Genomic DNA, 16,001 nt, shown 5'->3' with positions numbered 1-16,001 from the left:
ATCTAGACGTAGCCTGAGTTTATGATTTAGTTGGGAATGGTCCTACTTTAGCAGTGGGTTGGATTCAATGATCTCATGAGGACTCTTCCAACCCTATAAGTCTATGATTTTATGGGCACACTAGAAAGGGTGGGATAAGCAAAAATAAAAAAAATCTTTTTTGAAATATTGGAGTCCGTAGAAGAAAGTAATCTCTTCTTGGCTTTCCCATCCCATGATGAATCTCCTCCCCTCCCCCCCCGATGAAAGCTCTGTATTTTATTTCATTCTAGTTGTGGATATCTAAACTATTACAAAAGGTGTCTGTCACGCCGTCTGTCACAGAGAACATTTGAGAACACTTTAGGGAAAACTTGAGGGTAGGATGGAGTAGGCTGGGCTGGTGGCTGCCGTGTCCTCCTCCCCGCACCCTGCACCGAAGTGGGACACGAGGCTTGAAAAGCAGCACAATGGAGTGAGCAGGAGAAAAATGCAAGTGGCTGCCCATGAGTTAGTGGGTAAGCCATGCGGTGGGGGAGGGAAGAACAGGATGAGAACTACAGGAAGAGAAAACACTGAGGCTATGTCTAGACTGCAAGCCTCTTTCGAAAAAGAGCGTCTAGACTGCAAGCGGAACTTTCAAAAAAGCAAGCCGCTTTTTCGAAAGAGAGCACCCAGGCAGTCTGGACGCTCTCTTTCGAAAAACCCCTGTTTGCATTCAAGAACGCCTTTTTTCGAGAGAGCTCTTTTGAAAAAAGGCGTTCTTCCTCGTGAAATTAGGTTTACCGCCGTCGAAAGAAAAGCCACGTTCTTTCGATTTAATTTATAAAGAACAGCATATAATGCAAAGCCAAAGAAACCAGTAAGTGGCTATCACATAGACCCCGGGACAGGCAGGAGCCCTCCAGGCCAACCTGAGTGTACGTCTACCATCACAACGTGATGGGTAATACTAGTATTAATAAAAAGGACAATATTTTAATGCTTGCCAGCGTGTCAAGATCAATTCGGTGTCTGGGATACTTTTTACAGCTTTCATTTTTTTCATCTGTAATGAATTGGAAGATACATTGTAGAAAACAAGATTTCAGTATTTTTTTCCCCTCATCTTTAAGTTGTCATAGTCACCAGTGTTGTACTGAATTCAGCTTGATACTTTGTATTTTAGGCAAGCATCTGGTCGGCACAACAGCTCTTGGGAAGCTGGCTTTTGTTTAATTCCATGTAGGATTACATTTTATTTAGTAATTATAATCCTAGAATTAGTTTCTAAAGCTGTTCACAATGCCGAGAAGGCAAAACGTGTGTGAGAATGCATATTTGTTTAAAAAACATGCCGACTAAAATTGTGCAAAATTAATGATTATCCATTTTAGTTTTCATATGGTGAAATTTAACTTTGTTTTTAGTGTTAAATAGTTTTGCATCAAAATCATGCAAACTGAAAAGAAATAGGTAACAAACATTTTCATGAAAATGTCATTTAAAAAAAACCAAAGCAATATGTACATGTCAGAATTTTCAAGTAACCTTCAAATCTTTTATTAGATTATGAATATTTTTCACTACTCTGGTCACAACCTATCTTTTCAATCCCATAATTCAGTGGCATCATAATATATTAACTAACATGACCATTTAATTTATACACTGATTTAATAACAGATTTCTACATTTTGTGAATTAAATGGTCAAGGAGGAGATAGATAATTAAGGGATCTGCACTGTGTGGGATTAACTCCCAAAGTCGTGTGATTCCATCAGAACTTCAGCTATCACTTCAAAAAGTCTTCTTGTGGATGCAAAGAATAGGTTGTGCAGCTAGTCACTGGCCATGCCTGTGTTCTCTCTGCATGCTGCACTGTCTCTGGCTAGACTGCTCATACAGCAGACTCTGATCGACTCTCCCAATAAGACCACAAGACTTGGTTTAGTAGCAAAGGCACCTGGCCAGTTTTATTGCATGCATAAGCATGGCATTAGCACTCTATACAAGTACACTTAGGCTGTGTCTAGACTGGCCAGTTTTTCCGGAAAATCAGCCGCTTTTCCGGAAGAACTTGCTAGCTGTCTACACTGGCTGCTTGAATTTCCGCAAAAGCACTGACTTCCTACTGCAAGAAATCAGTGCTTCTTGCGGAAATACTATGCTGCTCCCATTCAGGCAAAAGTCCTTTTGCGCAAAACATTTGTGCAAAAGGGCCAGTGTAGACAGCTCAGATTTGTTTTCCGCAAAAAAGCCCCAATCGCGAAAATGGCGATCGGGGCTTTTTTGTGGAAAAGCGCATCTAGATTGGCACGGACGCTTTTCCACAAAAAGTGCTTTTGCAGAAAAGTGTCCATGCCAATCTAGATGCTCTTTTCTGAAAATGCTTTTAACGGAGAACTTTTCCGTTAAAACCATTTCCGGAAAATCATGCCAGTCTAGACACAGTCTTAATGTGTGTATGCCCAAGACAATGGACTCACCTCAGTAAAAGGTGGGACTTTCCATTTCCCACCCCCATCGGTGCTCACTCTATTGGTTTTCTGAGGCTTAATTGCAGCCAAAGGAAACTGTGAGGGCAGAGCCTTCAGGTGAATGCAGCACAGGGACAGAGCTTTCTGGCGCTCGTGGTGATACGGCTCCAGCACAGAAGCCACCTCTCCCCTGCCAGCAAGGGCTGGACTGGAACAAAGGGGCTTTAGGTGCTGCTGCCCAGAGTCCCAGCTGAGTCTCCCCCCTTAGCCTGGGGCCCTGAGCTGCAGCCTCTAACACGCCTTCCTTAATTTGGCCATGGACTGCTGTATTCACTGCCACAGGAATAAAATATTCCTCTAATTTGGACCAGAAAAATGGATGACATTCATAATTCTGTTTTTTTCCTGTTTATGTGCTAGTCACAATCTTGGAATATATCATACACATGACTTGCTACTAGCACCTGAAAGAGCAGCTAATGATCATATTCATGGTGTCCAATGCACTCCATATCACTTGTATAATTACTAGTACACAACTTCCTACCTAATTCTTAAATGAGTTGCTTAGTTTTAAATGGATGGAACATACAGTTCTTTTGTGGAGATATGAACTACCTAAGGGAAAATGAAGGTTTTATAAAAATCTCTTAATTCTGTGTTTTTTTGAGGACTCTGACCCTCCCCCCAGAACATATGAAGGGAATTTTCATTGCCTTCTGTATAATTTTGCAATACCCTGTGGTATCCATTCATGATATGTGTGTATGAGACAAAAAAGAGTAGTTATCAGGAAAAGACTAGCTCAGGGAAAAGGTATATTCAGCATTTCCCCTCCCAATTCTGTGTATTCACTTATCTATGAGAAACTCGTGGTATCCATGACAACTCTGCCATTTTGCTTCTGTGTGTTTCTTGGTATAGGCAGTTACTTTTTCCAGGGGAAAACTACAAAAGTAAAAATAACTAGCAATAAAAAAAAATCCAAGCCTATTTAGCAAAGCACTTGACCAAGTGTTTTAGTGAAGCTTAAGGACATACTTACATTCTTTGCTGCATAGAATGCTTTCCTGCATTCCAGCTTATGGGCTTACTCTCAGCATCTGAATGCTCCCACTGCCTTTAACAGGAGTTAAGGGTGTCCAGTACATCCCAGACGTTTCCTGCGCCTTGCAGGACTGAGTCCTCATGGAATGTTTGTCACTTTTATAATCAGCCTGTTAAACCAAGTTGGGTCAGGTAAGAGGTAACACAAAGTCTGCTCTGTGTCTCCCAACACCTGCCTCTTTGGAAATGCACCAGACGTTTTTCTGCCCGGGTTAACATCTTTGTAGATAAGAGCTGAGCTTTCCTATTTAAACATTAACTAAAAAAATATCAGTCTATGTTGTAAAATGATGAATGCTTTTTCAGGGCAAATCCATCATTGGTCACTGGAGGGAGGAAATGTCAGGAAAAGTTATGGTTTGTTAGCTTTTACTTCTTGACATTATACAAGAAAGTAATTGAAGTACAACAAATGCCATGTTGTTTTACTTCATCTATTTATACAGCAATGTGACAAGATGAATATATATGTTACAGTACATCTGGAAACAGTGATATAACTGGTATCTTTCTTTCTTTCTTTCTAGGAACTTATCAATAGTGATCAAATATTCTTTTCTCCAACACCAAATATGTAGAAAGATCATGGCACTCTTACAATTGCCCCATTATACAATATTGTGTAAAGCCATGGTCACCAAGCAGTAGATCAGGATCTACTGGTAGATCTTGGAGCCTCTGACAGGTGATCCTGACTGGTTTGGCCAAGAGACTATCAAGTGCCAGCACTTCAGCTGCCCCTCCCCCCATAGCTGCACATCTCCTGCCCTTTGCCTTGGAGCTGCCTCCCCCACCCTGGGAGCCTCCTGCTTGCTGTGCAGGGCAGTGGAGGGAGAAGAGGGGCATTGATGTCAAGGTGCCCCCTCTCCCAACCTGTATCCTATCTCTACAGAGGCAGGGGAGGGGCACAACAGGTCTTGGGATGGAGGAAGTTTGCTGGCTGCTTTAGGGAGTGGTGCAGGGCCAGGGCAGGGGTGAGCTGCCTTTGTCCTACTGCACCCCTCCCCCCCCCCCCAGGAGCCACCTGAGGTAAGCAGTGCCCAGCTGGAGTCCACATCCTGAAACCCTACCTCAGTCATGAACCCCCTCCCGACCCCAAACCCCTGACCTAGACCCAAGCACCCCTGAATCCAAACACCCTCCCAGAGCCTGCACCTAGAACCCCCTCCCACACCCCAACTGCCTGCCCCAAGCTCAGCTCAGAGCCCCTCCTGCACTCCAAATCCCTTAATCCAAGACCAGAACCTGCCCCCCAAACTGCTGCCCATGCCTGGTGAAAGTGAGGGAGGGAGAAAGGATTGAGTGAGCAGGGTGGGGCCTTGGAGAAAGGGCACAAAGGAGACGGGGCAAGGGTATTTGGGTTTGAGGTAGATCTTGGATTGCACTTAAATTCAGAAAGTGATCTCATGCATAAGAAGGCTGGAGACCACTGGTGTATAGGCTTTTAGTACCCTTATTATTACCATTCTTCCTTTACATTGTAGATTTCTTGGCTCCAGCCAAGATCCAATGTAGTCAGGAACTTACAATGAGAGTGTCACATGACTAGCACTAAATGATAATTCTTTCAATGAAAAAATACAGTATAGTATGAATACTATGGTCAAAATGTCTCCATTATTTATGTGTACATTGGCATAAGAATGGTTGATTGTGAACCAAAATGTAAAGTCTTTCCTTGGAAGCATGGTAAATAATTCAAGGAATAGATCTATTTTCTTTGTAAGAACCCATATTCAGTGTATTTTCACCTATATAGTTAGGGGTAAGATTCACCCATTTAATGCAAAGAATTATATAAATAGATGAAATACACAAAAGTGTGATTGTTAGAAAATTAGCATTTAGAAATATATCGAGGAATTGTTAATATGAGAATATTTTGTCTGCTACGCTCACTGAGACAAATTCTGAATCATAGAGTCATTGAATACTAGAACTGGAAGCGACCTTGAGAAGTCCTCATGGCAGGACCAAGCACCATCTAGAATTCAGTGGTCCTCAACCTTTTTAAGCATGAGATCACTTTCTGAATTTAAGTGCGATACAGGATCTACCTCAAACCCAAACACCGTTGCCCCACATCCTTCCTGCCCCTTCTTTGAGGCCCTGCCCCTGCTCACTCCGTCCTTCCTTAGTTTTATCAGGCTGGGGGCAGAGGGCTGGAGTGTGGGGGAAGGGGTGCAGACACTGATCTTGAGCTAAAGGATTTGGAGTGTGGGAGAGGTTCTGAGCTGAGCCTGGGACAGGGCGTTCAGGTGCAGGAGGGGGTTCATGGAGCAGGCTCTGGGAGGGAGTTTGGGTGCAGGGGTGCTTGGATCTAGGGCAGGGGCTTGGGGTGCAGGAGAAGTTCAGGACTGGGGCTGGGGTTCAGAATATGGGCTCCAGCTGGTCACCACAGGTGGCTTCTGGGTGGTGGTGCAAGGGACAAAGGCAGGGTCACCCCTACTCTGGCCCTGCACCACTCCCAAAAGCAGCCAGCAAACTCTCTCTCTTTGCCCCCGCTCTGCTCTGTGGAGATGAGATACAAGGTGGGGAGTGGCACCCTGACATCAGCACCACCTCCTCCTGTTCCTGTGCCCTGCACAGCAAGCAAGAAACCCCCAGAGGTGGGGGACGGCTCTAAGGCAGAGGGCAGGAGCAGCACAGCAGTGCTGAAAGAGGCAGACGAAATACCAGCACTAGGTAGCCTCCCAGCCAAACCAGTCAGGATCACTTGTCAAAGGCTCCAAGATCTACCAGTAGATCCCAATTTACTGGTTGGTGATCACTGATCTAGATCATTATAATTCCTATTCAGTCAAGATTCCCATGTGAAGAAGACTTTTGACTGATTTAAGGGAATAAGGGTTTGGCTCTATATTAAATGCTTAATGTATACGTTATATGGGTATACCATATTCAGTGTTATGTGTACGTCTTTGTGCATTGGTAATAAATATGTCTATGTAACATGTAAGTCCTACAATGCCACAAGATCTTAATGATGAAAAAGCACCAATTATGTAGTAAAAACAAAAGTTAGCTTTTTGGAAAGTTATCTGGAAGGTTTCAGATTAGAAGCTAATGGCTATAACATGTATAAACAAGGATAGATTTTGTCAGCTCATATTCTCTACAAGGACTCTAAATATTTGTAACTAAAGAAAGGAAAATATTTGTGTAGGAACTTGTATAATGGGTGGAATATACAAATACTGTCAGTTCAAAATCTTTGCTCACCTCATGCTAATGAATTTTAACAATGTGGGTTGAAGTTCCTCCACTTAAGCAACATTATGTCGAAGTTGACTTCACTGTATGTCTATTGCTGTAATGAGCAATGAGCTCTAAAGCTCCAGATCTGAACATGCTCATTCTTTGGAAAAATATCAGATCCTGATCTGTAATACAACTGAACCTCTGGCTGGGGTTTTCACAGAAGCCTGAGGGAATTAGCTGCCCAAATCCCCTTAGTCTCCTTTGAAATTTTGAGTCATTCTAGTCAGTACTTCAGTTTAATCAACCAGAGGGTGCATGGAAACTTTTCCTATCCCTAATTTGGGTGAATCCCAGATTGGAGACTAAGGGTGCGTGTACACTGCACCCTTAGCATGAAATAAGATATGCAATTTGTGTTTTGATTCTTTTTCGAAATAGGCTATTTCAAAATTTGGCGCATCTACACGGTGCCAAATTTCAAAATAAAACACTATTTTGAGACTTCCCTTATCCCTCGTACAATAAGGTTTACAGCGATGCCGAAATAGCGCATCTGCTATATTTCACAATAGCGGATGTGTTCAAAAGATGTGGGGTAGCTATTCTGGGATACCACTAGTATCCCAAAATAGCATTGCAGTGTAGACGTAGCCTAAGAGGACTAAGACTGAAAATTTAATTCAGTCATCCATCTGGCATCTCAGTGCAGATATTCTTTCCTAAGGATTTCCTGAAGACTGATGAAGGGCAGTACTTGAAGGGGACAAGCATAATTTTCCCTGACATCACAAGCAACCACCCCTAAAGAATAATGAATGTTGACCCAAATACTTCATAAACCCCTATTACTGAAGAGGTGGAACGCCACTTACCTCTGGTCTATGATATATGGCCTGAGTATGCATGGCTGGCTTTTTTGCACTGATTCTATTGAGTTGGCATTTTTAGTTTCAATTTGTGCATTTCCTCCTCCTGCAGTTCTCAGAGAATTTAATGGGCCCTTACTGACTGACTAAAATGGCTCAGTTTTTGTGAGCATCTGTCCAGAAGATGATTATGCTGTAATTCTTAGAAAGTCCTGAGTCTGCAGTTTGATCATGTGCAAAACGTGACACATAGGAACTGGCTTTGCTCCTCCAATATCACCCACACTGACAGTGGGTAATAAACTGAAGAGGAATATCTCTGAAGGTAGCCGGAATATTTATTTCTACTTGACAGAAAAACTTGGTTGTGAGACCCTGTGAACAAATAAATATCAGTGAATGAAATGGCTAATGACAAAAATATACATCTGTATAGCTGCTTTCTTCCATTAGGATCCCAAAGCATTTGACCAACAGATTTATTCTGCATAGATGTGTAATTTCAGTGAACACTGAAATGCAGCCACTTCTCCACCCCAATTTCATTCTGTAGACTGACGACCAGGAGAAAGGGTATGTCTACACTGTCATGTAAGCCTAGGGTTAGAATTCAGGGTCAAGCCAATACCACTTCCATCAACACACAAATTGCACTAACCCAAACTCAGGCCCGGGTTCTCAGAACCCCAGGAGGGTAGAAGGTCAAAATTTACATCAAGCTGGGATGTAGGGTTCAAACTTGTTGCTTTGTAGTAGATGCAGCCCCACTGGACTTGTGCTGTGGCCGTCCTCCAAACCATCCCACAAGCTGACTTTGTCCTCTGGCCAGTCAAATTGTCCTCTGGCCAATCAATCTGAACAGTCATGGTTTCCCACTCCACACCATGAATAAAGAGTTAGAGCAGCCACATTTTGGGAGTGTGGTAAGAAATTTGGGATGGAGGTGTTTGGACTCAGTGGACCCACATAATGCAGCGTAGACTCTGTAGCCCTAGGTTGGGACTCAGGCTGTGTCCAGACTCCATGCCTCCGTCGACGGAGGCATGTAGATTAGCCAGATCGGAAGAGGGAAATGAAGCCGCGATTAAAATAATCGCGGCTTCATTTAAATTTAAATGGCTGCCCCGATCTGCCGATCAGCTGTTTGTCGGCAGATCGGGAGAGTCTGGACGCGATGCCCCGACAAAGAAGCCTTTCTTCATCGACACAGGTAAACCTGGTTTCACGAGGCTTACCTGTGTCGATGAAGAAAGGCTTCTTTGTCGGGGCATCGCGTCCAGACTCTCCCGATCTGCCGACAAACAGCTGATCGGCAGATCGGGGCAGCCATTTAAATTTAAATGAAGCCGCGATTATTTTAATCGCGGCTTCATTTCCCTCTTCCGATCTGGCTAATCTACATGCCTCCGTCGACGGAGGCATGGAGTCTGGACACAGCCTCAGGGTCCAACAGTTCCTAACTTGGAGTTACAAATGAGAGCAGATACTTTACACCAAGGCTGACAAACCCAGGAACTGCTATCTCCATTTCTACTAACCCTGGGGACCTACACTGAGCGTAGACATGCACAAAAAGTGCAGGGAACCTGAGCCTGTTTTAATGAGTGCTGCTGTGTAGCCACCAAGTTGCTTCAGGCTATTAGCAGGAGTAAGACCTAAGGGCTAATCTGCACTTGAAAGTTGTGATGATATAGCCATGTTGATTAGAGGTGAGTTTTTAAATCTATATAGCTCTTCTGTTATAAGCCCTAATGAAGACTTCTTTATCTTGGGGCTACATGGGGTAAAGGCTTCTTACATCTAAATAGCTGCTACCCTTCTTGAACAGGAATAACTATCCTGGCAGAAAGCTTCTTTATAAAGATATAATTGCATCCAGTTGTACCCCTTCAACTATAAACCAGGGTACTAAAAGCAATGCAAGTTTCTCATGTAGACAACACCTTAGAGGAGGAGTGTACAGCTAAGCGCATTATTGGATACGAATTTCATCTTTTCAGACTCACCCATTTTTCCCATGCCCCAAAGGGTTAAGTCCCATTCAGTGTGCAGGACTAGGTTTATTGCTGACATCTGAAGTTCAATTTCCATGAATATCCTGGTTTGTGAACATAATAATCACTTTCTATAAGTGTTCATGTTAGGTAATCTTGATTTCTTTCCTCAGCAATTAGTGCAAAACCCTAAAAGAAGGTATAAAAATGGCTGAAACAGTCACTTAATCATTTTAAAGAATATTTGTGGATTTTCACAGTATTCACTCATAACCGATGTTTTGTGAACCAGAAGATCAAGATGAGTTTTGATATTTTCATTTATCACTGTGATTGGGATGGGAGCTTTCAAGTGGTTTTCCAAAGGTGATAACATAGATATGTCCAAAAGAGTTTAGAAAACTCAGTCTGAAGTTCTAACCTATTAGGTTCTTGTGTTCTCTGACTAGGCAGAAATGCAGATCAACTTGCTATTATGGCAAAAACACAAACTTTTACAAGATGTCTGCAGTTGCACAATTCCAAAGCTTTAGAGAACTTGCATCCCCTATGAATGTTGGTCTGACATATGGCAAAGACTGCATCAGATGCAAAAAGAAAGTTGGGGTAGGGGACTGAAGATGAATTAACTCATTGGAGAAATTAAAGAGCTGCTGATGTTGCATAAAAAACTTTGAAACGCATTCTGTTTAGATAATCTTTTGCCTGCAAATCACGTAGAGGGTTGTGGTTTTGGTTCTCCAAGTTTCTATTATTAGCCTCTTTTGCATGAAAATGACACTTTGTTTTTGAAAAATATACTTGTTCCTTGTGTGTATTTCCCAAAAGAAGTCATGGTTTCTACAACTGATTTCTGTAGAAAGATTATGTTGCAAGTAGAGGATAATAAGGAGAAGTGGACCAGTCTCTTCAGGATCTACCTCCCGGAATGAAAAACAATCCCCATTTTTGCTAGTATTTACTTGGAATTATTTTATTAGAACAATTATTATTATTATTATTATTATTCCTAGGAGGGCCTGTCATGAATCAGGGCTAGGTGTTGTACAAACAAAGATTAAAAATACAGCCCCCAAGGCATTTACAATCTGAGTATAAGATGGGACAAACTAATAAACTATGGGGTGTAATGTGACTCTCCAGTAATTTAGTATTCTATCTCTACTAGGTACTTCAGAGGTGGTGTAAGAAATCTCAAAAGGTATGTCTACACTGCCACCCTAGTTCGAACTAGGGTGGCTAATGTAGACATTCGAACTTGCAAATGAAGCCCGGGATTTAAATATCCCGGGCTTCATTTGCATGTTCCCGGGCAGGCGCCATTTTTAAATGCCCATAGTTTGAATGACCTGCCCATGGCTACACGCGGCACGGACTAGGTAGTTCTAATTAAAGCTCCTAATTTGAACTACCGTTAAACCTCCTTGGCAGGTAGCTAGAACTACGGGCATTTAAAAATGGCGCCCGCCCGGGAACATGCAAATGAAGCCCGGGATATTTAAATCCCAGGCTTCATTTGCAAGTTCGAATGCCTACATTAGCCACCCTAGTTTGAACTAGGGTGGCAGTGTAGACATACCCATAGTGGATAATTGGCTACCTTATGGCTATTAGTGGTTGGCTCATACCTTTTGTGCTTTGTACTTTTATACTGCTTTTTCTGTCTTGTTTAGGGGTATGTATATCGTCTCTATTGCCTGCTACTATGCACTGGTTCCTTAGTAAGCCTCTATACTGAATATAAAGATATTAATTCCCTCACTTTTGACTTTAGTGTCTCGTTTGATTAGCTTCCTCATTTGTTTGGCAACTTCCTTTCTAAAGTTTTAGTGTGTTTCTGTGCATTTTCAGCATGATCCCTCCCTGAGGATTTTGAACCTAATTATATTATAGTTACTATTAGTTACTTCTTGAACCAACACCAATGTGTTACTTAAGCCTAACCATCAAAATAGTTTGACTTCTCATGTGCTCCAGAGCTAGCTGATCTTAGAAGAGATTTTTAAGTGCTGAAAAATTACTTCTCAAAACGTTTTCCCTTTGTGATACGGCTAATTTATATGCAGGTACTTCATGCAATTCATTATTAGTCTTAGTTGCCTTCTTAATTTGATGCATCACTGTACACTTAAAATATTTTTCCTGATAAGGCAGCCAATAAAGAATCCTTTAATATATTGGCACTTTTATGACTTGGTATTTCTATTGATACAGTACTGTTTGGCCACCTCTGCTCAAATTGAACTGGAGATTGGAAAGCAGTGTTAGTGGAACTATGCCCAACAAGTTAGATGGGGGTTTTTTGTACCGCTCTTGGAGGTACTGCAATACCAGGTTGATGTGTGGAGTAGAGGGAGCAAGCTCCTGTTCTTACCTCCTCTTCCAAAAATCCATTTATCTGCTTGGGGTGAGTAAACAAGGTAGTGTCACTGTATGTTTTCACTGGGACCCATGCTACTCATCATTCATTATCTGGTGCAAAAAATAAAACAGTGTGAGGAAAGGCAAAAATCCATTCAAAATTAGAAGATTTCAGAGCTCAGGGTACGAGTTCAAACACAGATTTTTTTCCTTTCCTGTTAAATACCAGGGTTTTTCAGCAGATGGCAGTTTGATCAAATCTGTGTTTATATGATTTACATGGTGTTCTAAAAAGCTTTAAATATTTATCCAAATTCAATAAAACTCTGTTCATCAAATCACATGCTTAGAGTTCATTCTGTACATGGAAATGATATTAACTTGTTTCCCAGCTTCCCTCACTGTCTGATTATATAAAAACGGATATTATGGTCTTGACTTAAACCCACAAACCCAAGGGAATGTAAAGCTAAAGCTGAAATGTATCTTTGAATGGCTCCATGTTCTCCAGGCTTTGCAATAAATGTAGATTAGAAGCTTTTTCGCTGATTTTATATAAAGACTATGCGGCACATTTTTCATCCCATCTTCTTGTCTGTACTAGCAGAACATGTAACCACAACCCTACAGAAAACCCTTTGTTTATGTGGGCAGGAGAGGAAATTCCATGTGCAGCTAGATTTGCCCACGCACAAATATGGATTTTAGTGCATGCAAAAAGGTGTAAAAGCCAATACTCCATGTCCAGTGAAGGAGTCAGACTGTAGAATGGTCCCTACTGATACCTTCAAAGTTAATAACTACCAATGGCATAAGCTGCAAGGAAGACCATTGTTATGCCACAGCTAAGATGAACAGAGAGACGTTTGTATGTGTGTGCACACGTGTGCATGCATGTGTAATTTAAAAAAAACTTTAGATTTTAAACTTCTTCAACTTGTAGTTTAATGTACTAGATTGAGACTTGAGAGACTGGTTTAGTTCCTGTCTCTGTCACTAATTCCATGTGTGATCTTGGGTAGGTCTGTGCTCCAGTTTCCTCATATGTAAAATTAGGATAACAATACTTATCTGCTATGCTTCATCTTGACTACTCCAATTGCATGTCCCTAAAATGAAGGGACTGCTCTCACTATGTATATGTGCACCTACAACAGAGAGGTCTGGATCTCAGAGGACACTGCTGATCATAATAGTTGTATGGCTCATGTGACATGTAGCGAAAACAACGTTCTAAAACATGACAAAACTGAGGTAAGCTCTGCAGTTACTGTGAATTACATTTCAATGAAGAGACAACAAAAAGTCAAGGAAAACAATCAGTGAAGTAATCAGACAAAAGAACAAATGGAAAACAAAATGTTCAGCAATCCTATCAAAGACTAAAGAAGGGGCGGTTGGTGAGGTTCACAGTAATTCATGAAGTCACTTGAATAATTGGATTTTATTCAGTTCTGGCTGTTTCTAGCTCTGTCACCAGATATGGATTCATACTAGACCCTTTCAGATTCCAAGTTTCTGCTTCCTTTGTGTTTTGAAAAGTTAAATGTTTATCTACGATAATGTACTCAGTCGCAGAGGGTGCAGTGTCAAATGTGGGCTATGCTATAGCATTGTGTATTTTCCCATTTCAGTCAATGGGAACTTCATGCCTTGTGTCTAATTTTCCTCATCTATAAGATGGTGTCACGGGCTGGGCCCCCCCTCAGGCTTACAGCCCTGTCATCATTGGGGTTGCCTACCCGCGCACCTTCCCCCCACCCGTGTTTCCCTATGGTCAGTTATAAGTTCTGCGTAAAGTTCGTGGCCCGCCTAGGAGCCCACTGAGTCCACATCTCCCTAGTCGCTAGTGGTCTGACGTGAGGGAGGAGGGGGACTGGGGCCTGCCCTCACTCTGGGTCCCGACCCAGGACCCTAAAGGCAGCGGTGCACTGTTGCTGCCTGGTTGGTGGGGATTCCCCCATAACTCACCAACCCTTGGGATTTGGTTGAGGTGCCACCACTGCCTTCCGCCCCCGTCCTGGGTCACTTCCTCCTCCTCGCTGGGCTGGTTTCCCTCTGCCGGAGCGAGTCTCTCCCCCCTCTCCAGGCGTCCTTTGAAGGGCCCGCCTTGCATGGCCCCGCCCCTCACTCCTGGGCGCCGTCTAATGATGTCACCCGTGGGGGGATCTCTCCCCGGTGACGTCTAGTCCCCCGGCTATCCCCGTACAGATGGGGCACGTGAGCCATGGCACCGCACACGGGCGGCCGCGCCCCTGGCTCCCGGCGCCATCTGCCGTCGCAGCTGGCCCCACAGCGGTCCTGCCGGCGTCTCCCTTGCCCCTCACATGCCTGGGAGTGCAGGGTGCCGTGAGTTTCTGGGCGGCAGGAACCGGCGCCCCGTCACAGATGGGGATAATGATAATACTGGCTTTGGAAGCCACTGATGGAAAATCCTATAGAAGAGTGAGACATTATTTATATACTTAATTCAACTAGGAGTAGGGCCTATTAAATCTACACAATCTAATCCTCACAACTATTGTTAATCTGCAACAAAACCTTGACATGTTTTGTGATTAATTTGGGCAACAGTTATAGATCTGGGAAACACCGAGAATCCCAGTCTTACAACTGTCAAAAACTAGTTCTTGGCCATTAGTGAATCATTATTTGTACTGTGCCATCAGTTCCTGGTCATTGTATCAGAATTCACTTGTCACAATGACCAGGTTTGCAGTAATTGACCAGGAAAACTCAGTCACAGTATTCAATTTCATGGTACACAACTGTGTACCACATTCAGTCAGCATCTGCTCCTGAACACTCATTGTAATTTGGAGAAGATCAATATCTCATATGGTAACCTATATGAAGGAGGAAAAGACCATATTAGCACTCTTCCCCGGAGGCTGCATGTGTTGGACACATATCGCCCTTTCCCCACGGGCAGGAAAGGAAGCAGTGTCCCTGGGAGGCCATGTGTGCTAGATCCAGCATGTGCTGGACACAGCAGGAAGTAGCTCCACCCCTTCCTCTCACTCCAACCTGCAGGTTCCTGCCCTGGCTGGGTAAGGAGCTCTGTCCTGCGAAGCCATTTGTGCCGGACTTGGTATGTGCCAAACACAGAGGCAACCTGCTCTCTGCCATCACCCCCTTCCCACTGGCAGGCTCCTTCTTTGACTAGCCCCTTACCATGCCTGCTTGCCTCTGGACCAAGTGCATCCGGGTGCTCCCCTGAGAAGTCTGAGCACCTGATATAAAGTGCCCACTTTAAAGCAAACATTTGGCCTTGCATGGAACACATCTCCTTTGTCTTTACAGAGAGCTTAAAGATTCCTGAACCTCCCCTTTAAACATCCAAGAACACATTCCACCAGCATTCTGCACCTGCTTAGCCTGTTGTTGAACTCCTCCTTGCCGCAGTGCAGGCTACTCATGTAGGGCTTCATGAGTCACAAGAGCTAGGGGTAGGCTGGGTCACCAAGGATCAAAGTAGGCTCTTCCACCTCTCCAATTCTGATGGTCTGGTCTGGGAAAAAAGTTCCAGCATGCATCTTTTGGAAAAGGCAGGAGTTTCACAAGATGTGGGCGTCGTGTACCTTTCCCAGCCATCCCACGTTGATGTCAGTAAAATGGCCCTTGTGATCCATGAACACCTGCAGCACCATGGAGAAGTACCCCTTGTGGTTGATGTACTCTGGGGCAAGGTGTTCAGGGGCCAAGATGGGGATGTGGGTGCTCTCTATGGGACCACTGCAGCTAGGAAAGCCCATTGCAGCAAAGCCATCCACTACTGAATCCATGTTTCCCAGAATCACAATCCTCCATAGGAAAATGTTATTGATGGCCTTAGCCATTTGTATGACAACAGCCCCCACTGTAGATTTCCCTATTCCAAACTGATTCCCAACTGACTGGGAGCAGTCTGGTGTAGCAAGCTTCCATAGGTCAATTGCCACATGCTTTTCCACAGTCAGGGCAGGTGTCATTCAGGTATCCTGGTGCTTCAGTGCAGAAGAAAGCTATTCGCACAGTTCCAGAAATGTTACAG

At 43.4% G+C, this 16,001-nt stretch overlaps 1 long non-coding RNA gene across 1 annotated transcript; it reads right to left on the bottom strand.

Annotated features, from left to right (window-relative positions):
* Nucleotides 1-5,864: 5,864 nt before the first annotated feature.
* LOC142831163 (uncharacterized) lies at nucleotides 5,865-14,063 on the bottom strand. The gene is made up of 4 exons (XR_012906834.1): nucleotides 13,940-14,063; nucleotides 11,982-12,079; nucleotides 9,620-9,796; nucleotides 5,865-7,988 (listed from the first exon to the last, which is right to left on the bottom strand). It is a non-coding gene; the product is annotated as an uncharacterized LOC142831163 (long non-coding RNA).
* Nucleotides 14,064-16,001: the final 1,938 nt, after the last annotated feature.

This window comes from Pelodiscus sinensis, chromosome 12, assembly GCF_049634645.1.
Source record: "Pelodiscus sinensis isolate JC-2024 chromosome 12, ASM4963464v1, whole genome shotgun sequence".
Classification (NCBI taxonomy): domain Eukaryota; kingdom Metazoa; phylum Chordata; order Testudines; family Trionychidae; genus Pelodiscus; species Pelodiscus sinensis.
Note: the sequence above shows the minus strand (reverse complement) of the source record. Positions and strands in the feature narration are given on the sequence as shown.